An 18,274-nucleotide genomic window follows, 5' to 3' on the forward strand; every position below is an offset into this window, starting at 1 on the left:
GGGCCTAGTTATTTATTTGTTACATTTGTACCCCCCACATTTTCCCACCTATTTGCAGCTCAATGTGGCTTACATAGTGCCGTCAAGGCCAGGGCCGGCCCTAGGGTTTCTAGCGCCCTCCTGCAGTCTATTAGTCGGCGCCCCTACCCATCCAGGGGCGGGATCACTATGGCTCCGCCCCACCATAAACACACCCCTTTTACCAGTATAGAAGAAAAATAACTTAGCACACAGACCAGGAATTAGGAGAACAGACAGTCTTGCCAACTCTGAAAAACAATGGGTTATCAAATTTTCAGAATCTAACAAACAGATCCCTATTCAGACACTTGGCCTTGCAGTCACACATGTAGAACAGAGATAACCCCTCTTCAAATTCTTCAAAAATTAACCTGAAATCCTAAGAAGTTAGACCAGGGGCGTAGCTACGGGTGGGCCTGGGTGGGCCCAGGCCCACCCAATCTCAGCGCAGGCCCACTCACCCAGTGAGGCACAGAAGTGCTCAACAGCCTTTCTGCCGCGGCTCAGTCTCAGCCACCTCCCACCTGCTTTTAGGCAGCCAGCAGCTCTCCCGGGCCTCCTCCTCTCAGGCTCCTCCTACCTGCCTGTCTAAATGTTTCTGATTTTTTTTTTTTTTTTAGTTCGGTGCGCCGCGGGTCGGGTCCTAATATGGAAGTCTCACCTAAGCGCTGCAGCATGACTGCACCGCTACCGCTACTTTCTGGCAAAATACTAAGAGCAGGCCCACTCACCCAGTGAGGCACAGAAGTGCTCAACAGCCTTTCTGCACCGCTACCGCTATTTTCTGGCAAAATACTAAGTCCTGTCCCGTTTGGTAAGCTGCTCCTGACTCAGAGTCCTGAACGGTTTGCCAAACCTCGCTTGCTTCAAGTTGCTTCCCTTAGTGTGTGAGGTGAGACGGTGCCGCGCCCGCAGTGCCGCATGGGAAAGGCTTCTGGCTGCCAGATGTGTCACGGGCACGGGCACGGGCACGGTTCCTCTGCACTGTGCCTGGTCACGGGTGCCTTCGCTAGATGCAATCAGCCTCATCGATTTCCCCCCTCTCCTCTCCCCAGCAGCACCTTTCTTTGGCACCACACGACAGGCACAGGAGCCAGCTCAGTGCTCTGCACCTGCCACCATGTGCAAGCAGCTGTTCAGGTAAAATAAATATATTTTGTAATTTTATTTTTAATGTGTACAGGTGTAATCAAAATGCTAACTGGTGGGGGGCCTCTGGGTGGAGGTGAGCTCATCACTGCCTAAGACAAAAAAGGTATATTTAATCATTAAATATGCTTTTTTTTGCCCTAGGCAGTGAAGAGCCCACCCCCATCCAGAAACCCACCAATGATAAATTTTAATATTGCCCAGGTTAAAATTTAAAAAAGGTTATCTGTTTCTCATATTGGTGGGTTTTTGGGTGGGGATAGTCTCTGCAGCGCCCTGGTTAAAAAAAGTTTTTTAAAGTGGAGGTGTTTTTTTTGGGTGGAGGCGGGCTCTGCAGTGCCCAGGACATTAAAAAAAATCTTATATTTAATGAGGATGGACAGGGGGGTAGGACAGGGCTAATGCCTAGCTATGGGATGGATGGTGGGGAAGGGAAGGGAAGGGAAGGGCTGATACCAAGCTACAGGGATAGATGGTGGTGGGGGGGGGGGGGGGGAAGGTAAAAAAAGGAAAGCATTATTTTGTAGTACCCCAGGAAACACTACTCATACCTATATATATATAGTGCCCACCCATATTAGCTCTGGGCCCACCCAAAATGTCAGATCTGGCTACGCCACTGAGTTAGACTCTGCATGCAGCACAATAGCCTTCCCATCCAGCACAGCTTAGGATCTAGCTAGGGCAGGCTTAATCAGCGTAAACTAACATATTCTACAATCTGAGTTGGACAGACTAACAGGAGTTACTGAAGTGGGAATGAGAGATAGGAGATTGGTGATGGTTAGGAATTGAAAGCAGCCATCTAGCCCTCCTGTCCTGTGAGTTGCTGTGTTGGGGTGGGGGTGGAAAAGGGTGGGTCAGGTGCAGCCACTAAACAGCAGTCTCTGACAAAACAAGGGTCCAGGCTGTGCTGTGCTGTCTCTGAGCCCTCTCTGGGCTGGATTCCAGCTCCTGGTTTCAATCTCAATGTGTTTGGAGCAGTGAGGTCCTCTGACAAACACAACAAGAGGATATTTCTCTGCTTGGGAGGGGGGAGAGGACTGGACAGAGAGCTGATAGCTCCTGCTTTGGAGCCAGACTGAGATGAGCAGGAGAGATTAGATAAACAAAAGCCTCAGCAGGCGCCCTTGAAGGCAGACGCCCTCCTGCAATGCATAGCCTGCTTACTGGGTTTGACCGGCCCTGGTCAAGGCGATCGCCAAGTCGGTTGATAACAAGTACAAGGTTATAATGTGGTCGGGATTCTCACCAGCAAGTTACATTGCTTTGGCTCTGCTACATACATGATTGGTCATGAAAAGGCAACACTAGATTTGCCATTATATACTAGTATACCCTGATTTAGCCAATCAATAGGAATACTATACTTTTAGAATGTATACATTTCCATACAAACTGATAAGATCAGAGGAAAATGAAGGAACAGAGAGGCAGATGCAGCAACCAAACGTAAAAAAATCTAAATCGTTAGTCCCTAACGATTTTAAAATAACGAAAAATGCACCAAAAAAAAAAGTCACACATGCTGAGATCGGTATTGAAACGTACAATGTATCAAAGAATCACAATACACATCGTTAATCGGCCCCCAAATCATGCGCAGAGCAGCCAAGCGTTATGTTAGCTGCTCTGCGCATGCCACAAACAGTCAAAACACAGTCAAATCACAAGCACATGGCTCCCAAATCAAAACAAAAATAAAAAAAAAGGGTCGGGAGGGGGCAAGGGCGCTCATCAGGAGCGTCCTGTACGGACGGCCTTGCCCCCCCCCCCCGCTGCTCCCCACTTTCTGCCGCTCCCCCCACCCCGAAAAAGCAAAATTCAAGCAGCCCCTGCCCCCCTCCCTTCCTCACTACTCTCTCACCTCAGCTCCGCCTCCCGACATCCTCCGTCCTGTGCCCCGCCCCCTTTTGGGGTCGTCGCCGCCATTCCCCTCCTCCATCGGGCCCCCCTCCCTCTTACCGGGCCCGTGCAGCGCCTCTCTCCTCTGTCCGAAGGCGCTGCACGGGCAAGAAGAAAGCTGATGCCTGCCTTCGCCCAGCTTCGATGGCGCGTCTTTCTCCTGCTGCGCTCGCCCCTGTCTGACGTCAGTAACCTACGTAGGTTACCGACGTCAGACAGGGGCGGGCCCAGCAGGAGAAAGACGCGCCATCGAAGCTGGGCGAAGGCAGGCATCAGCTTTCTTCTTGCCCGTGCAGCGCCTTCGGACAGAGGAGAGAGGCGCTGCACGGGCCCGGTAAGAGGGAGGGGGGCCCGATGGAGGAGGGGAATGGCGGCGACGACCCCAAAAGGGGGCGGGGCACAGGACGGAGGATGTCGGGAGGCGGAGCTGAGGTGAGAGAGTAGTGAGGAAGGGAGGGGGGCAGGGGCTGCTTGAATTTTGCTTTTTCGGGGTGGGGGGAGCGGCGGAAAGTGGGGGGGAGCGGGGGGGGGGGGGCAAGGCCGTCCGTACAGGACGCTCCTGATGAGCGCCCTTGCCCCCTCCCGATCCTTTTTTTATTTTTATTTATTTATGTGTTTTCTGTCGTCCTTTGGACCAATCACAGCGCTTTTAGCTCTGCTAATGCGCTGGGATTGGCTCAAAGTTTGTTTATTTTTTCACTTAATGATTTTTCCTGGCACAGAGCTGTCCTAACGAGTGGTCCAGACCTCTCGTTAGATTTCCTGTCTTTTTCCTGCGTAAAGGCAATCGGAAAAGGTTAGTGCATGTCGTTTCAATGGGGTTTTCACACTAATTGCTCATCTCCATTCCGTTTTCGTTAGCTGCTGGCTTCCTCGGTAAAAGCCCTTTGATGCATGCAACGGATCAAATTTTCCTCGTTGGAGAGTCATTAAAGGCTCATTTAGCTTTAGTGCATCTGCCTCAGAGGGAACGATGCTTCCCTGGAACTTCCTCTCAATGTGCTGTTTCTCTGAACCTCAGACTCTTGCCTCCAAAGTTCCCTCTGTATGCTTTCTTATTTATTTTCTGAGGCTTTTTCCACTGATTCTTAAGCACTGGGCTGGCAGTTACAAGGACAGTGGTGAGTGTACTCCTTTATCTCTCTTTTCCTTCTTTCCTTTTTGTTTCTCTGTTTTGAATGGTTGTAGTTCCTTTATATATTGTTATATTATTTTATAATATATATTGTAAACCGATTTGTTCTTCTGTAAATTATGGTATATCAGTTTTTAATAAATTAAACCAAACTTTCTCACCTGAGATCCATTCTTAGGATTGAGAACAAAGAGCAAGAGCCTGATGTCTTGGCGCTGAACTATTTAACTGAAGGAAGACTGAAACCTGACCTGCTATCCTGTATTCCCTATCTTGAGAGACTCTCCAAAGACACATTTCTTGAGGGGACAAATGAGACTGTGGTTTAATTTTCTAATCTAGTAGCTAGATTATGTCATTTGCTTTGTTATATGCAGGTTGGAATTAGAGTGAAATAATGACATTTCCAAAGAAAATAGCTGCTTTGCATACAGCTGAAACTAACAATTCTTGTTGTATATGTCACATTAACAGTCCCATTTTGAATACGAACATATAGGTCAGAATTAACATGTCACAAGAACATAAGCGTAGCCATACAGGGTCAGACCAATGGTCATTCTAGCCCAGTATCCTGTTTCCAAATAGTGGCCAAACCAGGTCACAAGTACCTGGCAGAAACCCAAATCGTGACAACATTTCATGCTACAAATCCCAGGGCAAGCAGTAGCTTCCCCATGTCTGTATCAACAGGAGACTATGGACTTTTCCTCCAGAAACCTGTCCAAACCTTTTTTAAACCCAGATACGCTAACCACCATTACCACATAAGTACATAAGTATTGCCATACTGGGAAAGACCAAAGATCCGTCAAGCCCAGCATCCTGTTTCCAACAGTGGCCAATCCAGGTCACAAATACCTAGCAAGATCCCACAAAACTACAAAGCATTCTATACTGCTTATCCCAGAAATAGTGGATTTTCCCCATTTAATAATGGTCTACAGACTTTTCCTTTAGGAAGCCGTCCAAACCTTTTTTAAACACCGCTAAGCTAACCGCCTTTACCACATTCTCTGGCAACGAATTCCAGCGTTTAATTACACGTTGAGTGAAGAAAAATGTTCTACGATTTGTTTTCAATTTACTACATTGTAGCTTCATCGCATGCCCCCTAGCCCTAGTATTTTTGGAAAGCGTAAACAGACGCTTCACATCTACCCGTTCAACTCCACTCATTATTTTATAGACCTCTATCATATCTACCCCTAGCTGCCTTTTCTCCAAGTTGAAGAGCTCTAACCGGTTTAGCCTTTGCTCATAGGAAAGTAGTCCCATCCCCTTTATCATTTTCGTTGCCCTTCTCTGTACCTTTTCTAATTCCAATACATTTTTTTTTTAGATGTGGCGACCAGAATTGAACACAATAGTCAAAGTGCGGTCACACCATAGACCAATACAAAGGCATTATAATGTCCTCACTTTTATTTTCCATTCCTTTCCTAATAATACCTAACATTCTATTTGCTTTCTTAGCCTCTGCCTCATACTGAGCAGAGGGTTTCAACGTATCATCAACAAACGACACCAAGATCCCTTTCTTGGTCGGTGACTCCTAAAGTGGAACCTTGCATTACGTAACTATAGTTCAGGTTCCTCTTTCACACATGTATCACTTTGCACTTGCTCACATTAAACGTCATCTGCTATTTAAATGCCCAGTCTCCTAGTCTCCCAGTCTCGTGAGGTAATTTTTCACAATCCTCTCGTGATTTAACAACTTTGAATAACTTTGTGCCGTCAGCAAATTTAATTACCTCACTAATTACTCCCATCTCTAGATCATTTATAAATTTGTTAAAAAGCAGCGGTCCCAGCACAGACCCCTGGGGAACCCCACTATCTACCCTTCTACAATGAGAATACTGACCATTTAACCCTACTCTCTGTTTTCTATCCTTTAACCAGTTCTTAATCAACAATAGGACACTACCTCCTATCCCATGACTCTCCAATTTAGTAACATAGTAAATGACGGCAGATAAAGACCTGTACAGTCCATCCAGTCTGCCCAACGAAATAGACTCATTTTACATGGTATATGATACTTTATACCCAAGTTTGATTTGTCCTTGCCATTCTCAGGGCACAGACCGTAGAAGTCTGCCCAGAACTGTTCTTGTACTAAGTTCTGAAGCAAACATCGAAACCCCTTAAAATTTACACTCGAGCCCATCCATATCTATTCAGTCACGATCAGGGCATAGACCGTAGAAGTCTGCTCTGCACCGGTTTCACTTCCCAATTACCGGTGTCACCACCTAATCTCCACTAAAATTCAGCGGATCCATTCCTTCTAAACAGGATTCCTTTGTGTTTATCCCACGCACGTTTGAATTGCATTACAGTTTTCATCTCCACCACATCCCGCGGGAGGGCATTCCACATATCCACCACCCTCTCTGTGAAAAAATACGTCCTGACATTACTCCTGAGTCTGCCTCCCTTCAACCTCAATTCATGTCCTCTAGTTCTACCACCTTCCCTTCTCCGAAAAAGGTTCATTTGCAGATTAACACCTTTCAAATATTTGAACGTCTGTATCACGTCACCCCTGTTTCTCCTGAACTCCAAGGTATACATGTTCAGGTCGGCAAGTCTCTCCTTGTACAGTCTGCAACGCAAATCCCATACCATTTTTGTAGCTTTTCTTTGTACCGCTTCCAGACTTTTTACATGTTTAGCAAGATATGGCCTCCAAAACTGAACACAATACTCCAAGTGGGGCTTCACCAACGACTTGTAGAGGGGCATCAAAGCCTCCTTTCTTCTGCTGGTTATACCCCTCTCTATGCAGCCTTGTCGCATTGTTTCTTCACCTTTAGATCCTCAGACACCAACACCCCATGGTCTCTCTCCTCAGTCGAGCTTACTAATCTCTGCCCTCCTATCTGGCATCTCTCTTTTGGGTTTCTGCACCCCAAGTGCATCACTCTACACTTCTTTGCATTAAATTTTAACTGCATTCATTCAATATACTCCAATACCTTTGATGTATTACCTGTTATTTATTAAACATCATGTGTCCACAATCCCACATAACAAATTTCGATATTCACAACCACTCGCCAACCATCAATCAAACCTTGTATACCCTATACATAAGTATATTTTATAACTTGCATAGCATATATACTATATACAGTCCAAAGAACGAAGATCTTGCTTTCACTTAATCCGTGATGCTGATCTTTTTATCTTATAGCATCATGAAGCAAAACTGCTGTTCAAAAGCTTCACACATAGTCCATAGCCCAATTTGTCACGCTCTGGTGTATTAATCCCACAATCCTGCTTATAATCGAAATAGAAAAACGCCTATATTGTGACCCAAATCGGGAGATAGACGTTTATCTCACAAAAACGAATAAAGCGGTATAATCGAAAGCCGAATTTGGACGTTTTCAACTGCACTCCGTCGCGGGTGCGGACAAAGTTGATGGGGCGTGTCGAAGGCGTGGTGAAGCCGGAACTGGGGCGTGGTTATCGGCAGATCAGAGATGGGCGCCTTTCGCCGATAATGGAAACAAAATATGCGTTTGTAGCGAGAATTTAGGGCACTTTTCCTGGACCCTGTTTTTCCACGAATAAGGCCCCAATAAGTGCCCTAAATGACCAAATGACCACTGGAGGGAATTGGGGATGACCTCCCCTGACTCCCCCAGTGGTCACAAACCCCCTCCCACCACAAAATATGCCGTTTCACAACTTTTTATTTTCACCCTCAAATGTCATACCCACCTCCCTGGCAGCAGTATGCAGGTCACTGGAGCAGTTATTAGGGGGTGCAGTGGACTTCAGGCAGGTGGACCCAGGCCCATCCCCCCCACCTGTTACACTTGTGCTGGTAAATGGGAGCCCTCCAAACCGCCCCCCCAAACCCACTGTACCCACTGTAGGTGCCCCCCTTCACCCCTTAGGGCTATAGTAATGGTATAGACTTGTGGGCAGTGGGTTTTGAGGGGGATTTGGGGGGCTCAACACACAAGGGAAGGGTGCTATGCACCTGGGAGCTCTTTTACCTTTTTTTTTGTTTTTGTAGAAGTGCCCCCTAGGGTGCCCGGTTGGTGTCCTGGCATGTGAGGGGGACCAGTGCACTACGAATCCTGGCCCCTCCCACGAATAAATGTCTTGGAGTTATTCGTTTTTGAGCTGGGCACTTTCATTTTCCGTTATCGCTGAAAAACAAAAACGCCCACCTCACAAATTGTCGAATAAAACATGGACGTCTATTTTTTGCGATAATACAGTTCGGTCCGCCCCTTCACGGACCCGTTCTCGGAGATAAACGCCCATGGAGATAGACGTTTCCGTTCGATTATGCCCCTTAATATGTCCCAGGTAATATGGGTATAGCTCAAATCAAGAACAACGTTCTGCCCATGGAAGGCTGTCGAAAAGGCCTACATGTCAGACCTAATAGACCTGCCACCCAGGAATGCAAAAAAATCTTCTCGAACATTCCTTAATCTTCATTTCCCAAACTGCAAAGGTCTGAAATACAAATTAATACACGCCTCCACCTTCTCCTACATGAGCACGCAACTCTGGAACGCGTTACCACGCTATTTGAAAGCGACCTATGAACTGGCCAACTTTCGTAAACTACTAAAGACTCATCTCTTTGAAAAGATATACCACAAAGAACAAAATATGTAAAATCTCCAAATACACCCAGAAACGTCGTAACACGTCGAATGTCTGATAATGTCTTCTGTAATACCACTATCTTGTATTTCTAATGTCTGATAATGTCTTCTGTAATGCCACTATCTTGTACTTCATGACCATGTAACCCAAAATCCTTCTGTAAAACCAAATGTATATCCTTTTTTATTTCCAGTATCCATGATATATTGTAAGCCACATTGAGCCTGCAAAGAGGTGGGAAATGTGGGATACAAATGCAATAAATAAATAAATAAATAAAATACTTGCACAGTAAATCACTTCAGCTGATTGTCTTTACTCATTTTGGTCCTCAATGCGAGACCGTATTTCGTGCTTCCTTCATCAGGAGGAGCCGCATACCAAAGTCTAACACATCATAAGAACAATAAAAACAATCATGAACACATCACTTTATCCATTATATTTCTATAATTGTTTCACCTAATGTTCAAACACATACTAGCTGCTTACCATTGAGACTCTATTCCAAGCGTGGGCTATTAAATTTTAACTGCCAGACCCTCGACCATTCTTCTAACGTTTGGAGATCCCTTCTCATCATTTCTACTCCCTCCAGGGTATCCACTCTATTGGCTATTTTCATGTCATCCGCAAAAAGGCAAACCTTTCCTTCCAACCCTTCAGCAATATCTCCCACAAATATGTTAAACAGAATAGGCCCCAGCACCGACCCCTGAAGAACTGCATTGCTCACCTTACCTTCCTCCAAGTGGATTCCATTTACCACCACTCTCTGCCACCTGTCGGTCAACCAGTTTCTTTCCCAGTTCACCACTCTCATTCCTAAGTTCAACCCTTTCAGCTTATTCATGAGTCTTCTGTGGGGGACTGTATCAATAGCTTTTGCTGAAATGCAAGTAGATTACATCTAGCGCATGTCCTTCATCCAGTTCTTTGGTCACCCAGTCAAAGAAGTCAATAAGATTCGTTTGGCAGGACTTTCCTTTGGAAAAGCCACGTTGTCTCGGGTCCTGTAACCCATTGGCTTCTAGAAAGTTAACTATCCTTTCTTTCAGCAGTGACTCCATTATTTTTCCTACCACCAATGTGAGACTTACCGGTCTGTAGTTTCCCACTTCTTCCCTGTCCTTTTGTGGAGAGGGACCACATCTGCTCATCTCCAATCTTGCGGTACCTCTCCCGTCTCTAAAGATCTATGAAATAAATCTTTAAGAGGTCCCGCCAGGACCTCTCTGAGCTCCCTCAGTATCCTGGGATGTATCCTATCCAGCCCCATAGCTTTGTCCACCTTCAGATTCTCAAACTGTTTATAAACTGTTTCTTCCGTAAACGGCGCAGTATCAACTCCATTCCCAGATGTTCCCTCAGCTGCCAACTGTGGTCTTCTCCAGGATTTTCCTCCGTGAACACAGAAGAGAAATAATTGTTTAGCACATTCGCTTTATCTTCATCACTCTCCACATAGCCATGCTCATTATCTTTCAGTCTTGCAATTCCATTCCTATTTTCTTCTTTCTCCAATATATCTGAAAAAGATCTTGTCACCTCTCTTTACATCTTTAGCCATTTTTTCTTCTGCTCATGCTTTTGCTAGCCATATTTCCCTCTTCGCTTCTTTGACTTTACTCCGATAATCTTTTCCGTGATCATCTTGTTGCATTCTTTTGTATTTCTTGAACAAAGCCTCTTTTGCTCTTATTTTTTCAGCTACTTGTTTGGAGAACCATATAGGCTTCTTGCTTCTCTTGTTTTTGTTTACTTTCCATGCATAAAGATCAGTCACCATATTTATAGCAGCCTTGAGCTTGGACCACTGTTTTTCCACTTCTCCTACACCTTCCCACTCCAATAGCTCCTTCTTCAGGTATTCCCCCATTTTATCAAAATCAGTATGTCTGAAATCCAGTACTTTGAGTTTTGTGCATCCACACTCCACCTTTGCCCTTATATCAAACCATATGATGTGATGATCACTATTAGGTGGGCATCCACCCAGATACTGGAAACACTTCCTCCATTTGTGCGCACTAGATCCAGTATCGACCCTTCCCTCGTGGGTTCCGTCACCATTTGCCTGAACAAGGCCCTTTGACAGGCATCCACAATCTCCCTACTTCTTTCAGATTCTGCAGACGGGATGTTCCAATCCACATCAGACAAGTTGAAATCTCCCAACAGTAGCACCTCCCCTTTCATACCAGTCTTTTGAATATCCTCTATCAGATCCTTGTCTAACTTCTCCATTTGTGCTGGAGGTCTGTAGATAACCCGTGTGGATACAGGTTCCATCTTCTCTTTCCATGACGATCCATAAAGCTGCTTCCTTTCCCCTTGAATATACCTACTACTACTACTACTATTTAGCATTTCTATAGCGCTACAAGGCGTACGCAGCGCTGCACAAACATAGAAGACAGTCCCTGCTCAAAGAGCTTACAATCTAATAGACAATAAATAAATAAATAAAGTAAGCAAATCAAATCAATTAATGTGAAGGAAGAGAGGAGGGTAGGTGGAGGCGAGTGGTTACAAGTGGTTACGAGTCAAAAGCAATGTTAAAGAGGTGGGCTTTCAGTCTAGATTTAAAGGTGGCCAAGGATGGGGCAAGACGTAGGGGCTCAGGAAGTTTATTCCAGGCATAGGGTGCAGCGAGACAGAAGGCGCGAAGTCTGGAGTTGGCAGTAGTGGAGAAGGGAACAGATAAGAAGGATTTATCCATGGAGCAGAGTGCACTGGAAGGGGTGTAGGGAAGGACGAGTGTGGAGAGATACTGGGGAGCAGCAGAGTGAGTACATTTATAGGTTAGTAGAAGAAGTTTGAACAGGATGCGAAAACGGATAGGGAGCCAGTGAAGGGTCTTGAGGAGAGGAGTAGTATGAGTAAAGCGACCCTGGCGGAAGACGAGATGGGCAGCAGAGTTTTCTGGAGTCTTTCATGAGGTACTTTGTCAAACGCATTTTGAAAATTCAGATACACAATATCAACTTGCTCACCTTTATCCACATGTTTGTTCACCCCTTCAAAGAAATGTAATAGATTGGTGAAGCAAGATTTCCCTTGTCTCATTAATCCATGCTTTTGAATATGCTCTGTAATTTTGTTCTTTATAATAGTCTCTACCATTTTGCCCAGCACCGACGTCAGGCTCACCAGTCTACAATTTCCCGGATCCCCTCTGGAACCTTTTTTAAATATCGGTGTTACATGGGCCACCCTCCAATCTTCCAGTACCACACTTGATTTTATAGATAAAATAGCAAAGTGAAGATGGCGTCTGACTAAAACGGTCAGACCAATGTGAGCTCCAATGTGAGCTCCGATTCGAGAACAAAAAACTGCAACCTGAGACCCTAAAATTTGACTCAGGAGGAGCTCTAAGCAACAACTGTCCGATCAATCGATTGAGGCTTCTTTCCCACCATCAGCAACGCTCGTATCAGGGCCGTGCCTAGGGTCTCTGGTGCCCCCCTGCAGACTATCAGTTGGCGCGCCCCCCCCCCCCCCCCCCCCGTCTAGCATAAAATACCATAAATAAGTAAATAAATATAAACTTTTAACGTTGAGCACCTGATTATCAAAGTGGACATATTCCAAACACTATAATGAAAATAAAATTATTTTTTCTACCGTTGTTGTCTGGTGACTTTGTTTTTCTGATCATGCTGGCCCAGTACCTGATTCTGCTGCTATCTGTCCTCTTAACTCAATTTCCAGATCTTCCTTTCCATTTATTTCTTTACTTTCCTCCTTTCTTCTTCATTTCTTGCCTTACATCTGTAAGTAAAAGCTGGGTCCTCTGCAGACTTGACTGTCCAGTGGATCCAGCTTCTGCCTATTTTCTCCATTCATTTGCAGGTTTTTTAACACCCCCCTCCAAAATCTAGTACTAGGCATGCCGAGAATACAAAACACTCTGGACCTATAGAGCAATTCTACCATACCATAAGCAGTAATTTCTATGAGTCACACAAGGAAAAGGAAAGCATCTTAAACACTACAGTGAGCACTAGAGCATCAATTCACCTACTGTAAAATGAAACCAGGCATAATAATACAGATCGTCAATCCTGCACAGTCAATGCCAACTGAAAGCCATGTCTTTTTCACAAACACAGATACACCCTAATCCATTATAGAATAGGTAATAATAAACTTTCTATTTAGACAAAAATTAAACTGAACCTCCAAGATGCAACACCACAGAAACAGAAAATGTCCCCTAGTATTGTGCAAAATATGAAGACAGCAGATGTAAATTTGAAAAAACTAACAAGTACCAATCACCACTTTACAAATTAACAAATAGAAATAAAACAAATATAGAAAATAAAATAATACCATTTTATTGGACTAATACATTTAGCTTTCAGAGGCCAAAGCATCCTTCCTCAGATCAATACAGTATAGTGCTGTTACAGTATCCTATCCTGACCTGAGGAAGGGGGTTTTGTTCTCCAAAAGTTAACCAAAATGTATTAAAATTAGTCCAATAAAAATATTACCTTGTTTACATGTTCTATTATAAACATTTATTAACACAGCTACAATAATACTTTATCCTAAAGCAAAAAAATAAAAATATATATTTTATTTACAGTTTGTTGTCTCTGGTTTCTGCTTTCCTCATCTTCTTTTCACTGTCTTCCTTCCATCCAGCATCTCTTTGTTCTCTCTCTCTACCATCCAGTGTCTGCCCTCTCTGCTGTCCCCTCCATCCAATGTCTGCCCTCTATCTCTGCCCCTTCCATCCACCATCTGCCCCTGTCTGCCCTCTCTCTCTCCCCCTTCCATTCACTGTCTGCCCTTTCTATCCCTTCCATCCACTGTCTGCCCTTTCTCTCTGCCCCTTCAATCCACCATTTACCCTCCCTCTCCCATCCATCCAGGATCTGCCCCCTTTCTCTGCCCCTTTTTTCAGCCCCACTATCCCACCAGTCCCCAGTTTCAGCTCCAGCCCTTTTCTCCCACCAGTCCCGAGCTTCAGCCCCCAGCCACTTCCCCCTGCCCCTTTCAGCCCCCAGTTCCAGTACTAGCCCCCTTATCCCACCTACCCTCCTTTTCAGCCCCCAGTTCCAGCCCCCTTCATCCACATGCCTTGCATTAGGGCCCCCCTTTTCAGCCCAACCCATTCTCCCACCTGACCCAGAAATGCCCCATTTTCCCTCATGAACCCTTCTTAGACCCCAGTTCCAGCCCCCTTCTCCCATTTGAGAGCCCCCTCCCCATCCCCCTTCTCCCATCTGAGAACCCCCACCCCTTCTCCCATCTGAGAATCCCCCCTTCTCCCATCTGAAAATCCCCCCTTCTCCCATCTGAGAACTCCTTCCCCTCCCCATCTGAGAACCCCCACAACACCCCTCTCCAGTGGTGTGCTGGTAAAAAGTTAACAACAGTCTCTCTCTCTCTCTCTCAAAAAACAAACAAACCCCTAAGACACCCAGATTGTCACTGTCCTTCCTTGCCTTGCTCAACAGAAAGGGGATCCCCCCCCACCCCCCAGGCACATTGTAGTGTTGTGCCTGTGGGTGGATGGAGGAGGGAGGCATAAGTATTTTGAATTTCAAAGCAGACTGCTAAGATGTGTTATAAACGGAGGTACAGCTGTTTATATTAATAAGTGACACTTTTTATAGATCACACATGCAGCTGCTTAAATTTGTGAAATCACAGAAAGACAACAGGTCAGAGAAAACTGGTGAATCCTAGTCTAATGTCCTCACCTTTCAACCCTTCAATCTGCCTTATTCAAGGGATATACTGGGAGGGGGGATACTTATCACCCCCACCCCCATCCCAGGTTTTGAAACGGTGTACTTCTCTCCCCTCCCGAGACTCTCTGGCATTGGCAAGCATTAGCAAGGGCACACACTGTGTCCTATGGAGGCAGCAAGTTCCATCGAAATCCCCTGCAGCCTTCAGGTAAAACGAGTACATTTGTTAGTAAGCCTAGAAGTCATTTCAATCTTTGGGAGACCTGGGAGAGATAGAAAACAAATCCTGCAGTAGAAACAACAGCACCTTAAACTCTGGGGATTCGGGAAAGTGACACGTGTGAGAAGCAGAAGAGAGGGGAGGGAGGCAGAGCTGTCGCCCCATGCTGTCGCAGCCAGAGTCTCCCCTCCCCCTGACAGATCATTGAAACTCTCTCTCTCCCTGCCTGCCTGTGGAGAGCAGGAGCTGCAGCTTTTCCCTGAGCCTTTGTTTTTTATTGCCCTCTCTCTTTCAGAAACGCTTCCTGACCTTGACTGAGAAAACTTGGCCAGGGGCAGAGGCTACTGCAGGAGGAAGCCAGAGAACTGAAGTTTAGGCAACGCATCCTCGGGCCTCACTGTGTCCCGCCCTCGCAGAAATAGGAAGTTACCTCAGAGGAGGGCGGGACACAGTGAGGGCTGACGATGACGAGGAGAAGAGATTTGATTTTACTTGTTTTACAAGCAGCCGGGCAGACGCGAGGCGCAGCCTGCAACTCGGCTTCACAAAATTTTTTTTAAAGGTAGGTGGGAGGCGGAGCAGTGGGAGCGGTAAGGCGGGGCAGCACCGCCCTTGAAGGCAAGCGCCCCCCTGCGGTGCTTACCTCGCTTACCATGTTGGCACGGCCCTGGCTCGTATCATCCCACAATAAGGCTCATCTTACCTATTGATAGCTGGCAGCAATCCCAAACGTGTAAGACCGGTGAGGTGGGTAGCGATCCGATCGCTTGTGATTCTTGACCCGATCTTGGCTATCTTCGGCTGTGGAAGCGTTGTTTTTAGCCCTTAGTCTGAGGGATTACGGCAGGGATCCCTCTACTCCACGCTCCTCGCCGGGTGAATATTTCCGTGGGGCCCATGCTCAGTGATCCTCTGCCTATGCCATGAGGTCGGGCCTGACTCGGAATTGTGCACCGTGTCTGGGGTGGTGTATTCACCGAGGATCGGCGCGCCTGCATGAGATTCATTGACTGCCACTTTCATATCATAACGCGCTGAATCACTGTCCGCCATCGAGGGGAACACGATCCACCACTACTTTATTGGCTCGGACGGTAGTGATGGTTACCCTAAACATCAAGACCGCATGTTAACGTTCATTTGATAGCGCTGCAGTCCTGACTGTGAGACTGAAACGTGTCAATGAAGACAAGTTAGTGCCTCACAACGATTAATGCTTTCATCACCATTTAAACTATTACCAACACTTTGCTGACCATCACTCTTGACCACTGTAATAATAACTCTTATGGAATGTAAGCAACTGTTCTTATTAAGCAAAGGCCGAGTTTAGATGACGTCAGATGACCTGTAGCTAAGTGAGAGACTCAAGATCTGGATTTTATTACTGTCTGTACTTATATTGTTTAGCCAATTTCAGATGGACTTGTATCTTATTTAGTTAACCTCTGATGGCTTGTAGCTAAAGCGGAGCAACTCAAGATCCGGATCTTACTGCTATTTGGTTTTGCATACTGTTTAGTCAAATTCATACAGAGGCATAAGACTGAATTGTACTAATAACTTGCTTTATTGACCTCTGACCTTCTACTGCCTCCTCTGAATCATATTGCTTTTCACTGAATTCATTACTAACTGCATAATCAATAATTGAGAACTACAATGCAATTGAAAAAATTGATCTAAAAAACCCCACATTGTGTACTTAAGAACTAACAACACAACTGAGAAAATAGACCTGAAAAATCCCTACAGTGTGTACTTCAACTGCCAAGCACTATCAAACAAATATCCCTTATGAAATAATATCAAGATGAATATTACTAAACTACTCTTCATCATCTACTCACTTACCCTAATTCATCACATACTAACCTATCGGAAACTAATACTATTCCCACAATAAATCTGCCTTAACGACCAGCCAGACACAACACATACCGCCATAACAACAACAACATCTAAGAAAAATCAACATAATCCCAAACCTAACTGATCCCTTCCAAACAATCCAGTTAGAATATACAAATGCCAGATCTGCTGTTAATAAAACAACTATAATAACAGATTGGATTACTGATGACAACCTAGATCTAGTAATCATCAATGAAACTTGGATTCATGCTCAAAATGACCCAATAGTACTGGATCTCTGCCCATCAGGCTACAAAATTACCCACTGGACGAGAAAGTGAAAGAGAGGAGGAGGCATTGCATTAATTTACAAATCTTTTCTCACAGTAACAACTAATGCTGAATCCATGACACTGCAACTCGAAATTACCTCCATTAATATAAACATTCCACCTTACTTGACCATTTAAACATTATTTTGTTTTACAGACCACCAGGAAATTGGCAAGAATGCCAACCACAATTCATGGACTTCATTTCTAGTAGTAGTAGTAGTAATGCCTGTGTATCTAATTCTAATCTTCTAATACTAGGGGACATAAATTTGCACCTAGAAGACCATAATGCAAAGAATACTCAAGAATGCAAGGACTTTCTCTAACTATGGGAATTTAATTGGATTAATGCCCAAGCAACGCATAATAAAGGACATACGCTTGACCTCTTCACACACAAATTCGCTTTAAATCAAACCTTTTTACTAACAGACATAAAATGGTCTGAGATACCATGGTCAGACCACTTTAAATTAAACTCATCCTTACAATGGCGGAGAGAAAATTTGGTCCAGAAACAAGAACATAAAACTTACACCAAAAGAGGCCAAATTGATCCAGCAGTATTCTGGCAACAGTTCTACATGAAAGAATGGTCAATACAAATAACTTCCAATCAATACCTCCTAAATTGGGATAATAGATGCAGGAACATACTTGACACAATAGCACCATCACAAACTAGAACATCGCGTAGACATAATTCACTACCTTGGTTCAATGATGTCTTGAAAAAACTAAAAACCCAAATAAGAAGACTTGAACGAGCATGGAAAAAAAAAAGATGACTGCACATTTAAAGCATGGAAACAAATGCTAAGAAGATACAAATATACAATTAAACAAAATAAAAGGTCATATTACAAATCAAAAATTGGACCAGAATATAAGGATACACATAAACTATTCCAATTCATACATGGAGGGGCATAATCGAACGCGAACGCCCAGCTCCATGGGCATCTATCTCCGAGAACGGGTACGTGAAGGGGTGGGATAGAGCATATTTTCGAAAAAAATGGGCGTTCATCTTTTTTTCGATAATACAGTTTGTGCCGGGCAAATGCATCGGATTTGTGCAGATTTGAGCTGGGCGGTTTCGTTTTTCAGCAATAATGGAAACTGAAGGCGCCCAGTTCAAAAACAAACAAATCCAAGGCATTGGGTTGTGGGAGGGGCCAGGATTCGTAGTGCACTGGTCCCCCTCACATGCCAGGACACCAACCGGGAACCCTAGGGGGGCACTTGTAAAAATAAATAAAAAAATTTTAAATACCTCCCAAGTCCATAG

At 44.8% G+C, this 18,274-nt stretch overlaps 1 protein-coding gene across 1 annotated transcript in view; it reads right to left on the reverse strand.

Moving 5' to 3' along the window:
- LOC115472284 (cyclin-dependent kinase 17-like) overlaps positions 1-18,274 on the reverse strand; it is a 382,263-nt gene that overhangs the window by 211,597 nt on the left and 152,392 nt on the right. The window lies entirely within an intron of this gene.

The sequence above is a fragment of the Microcaecilia unicolor genome, chromosome 6 (assembly GCF_901765095.1).
Source record: "Microcaecilia unicolor chromosome 6, aMicUni1.1, whole genome shotgun sequence".
Lineage (NCBI taxonomy): Eukaryota > Metazoa > Chordata > Amphibia > Gymnophiona > Siphonopidae > Microcaecilia > Microcaecilia unicolor.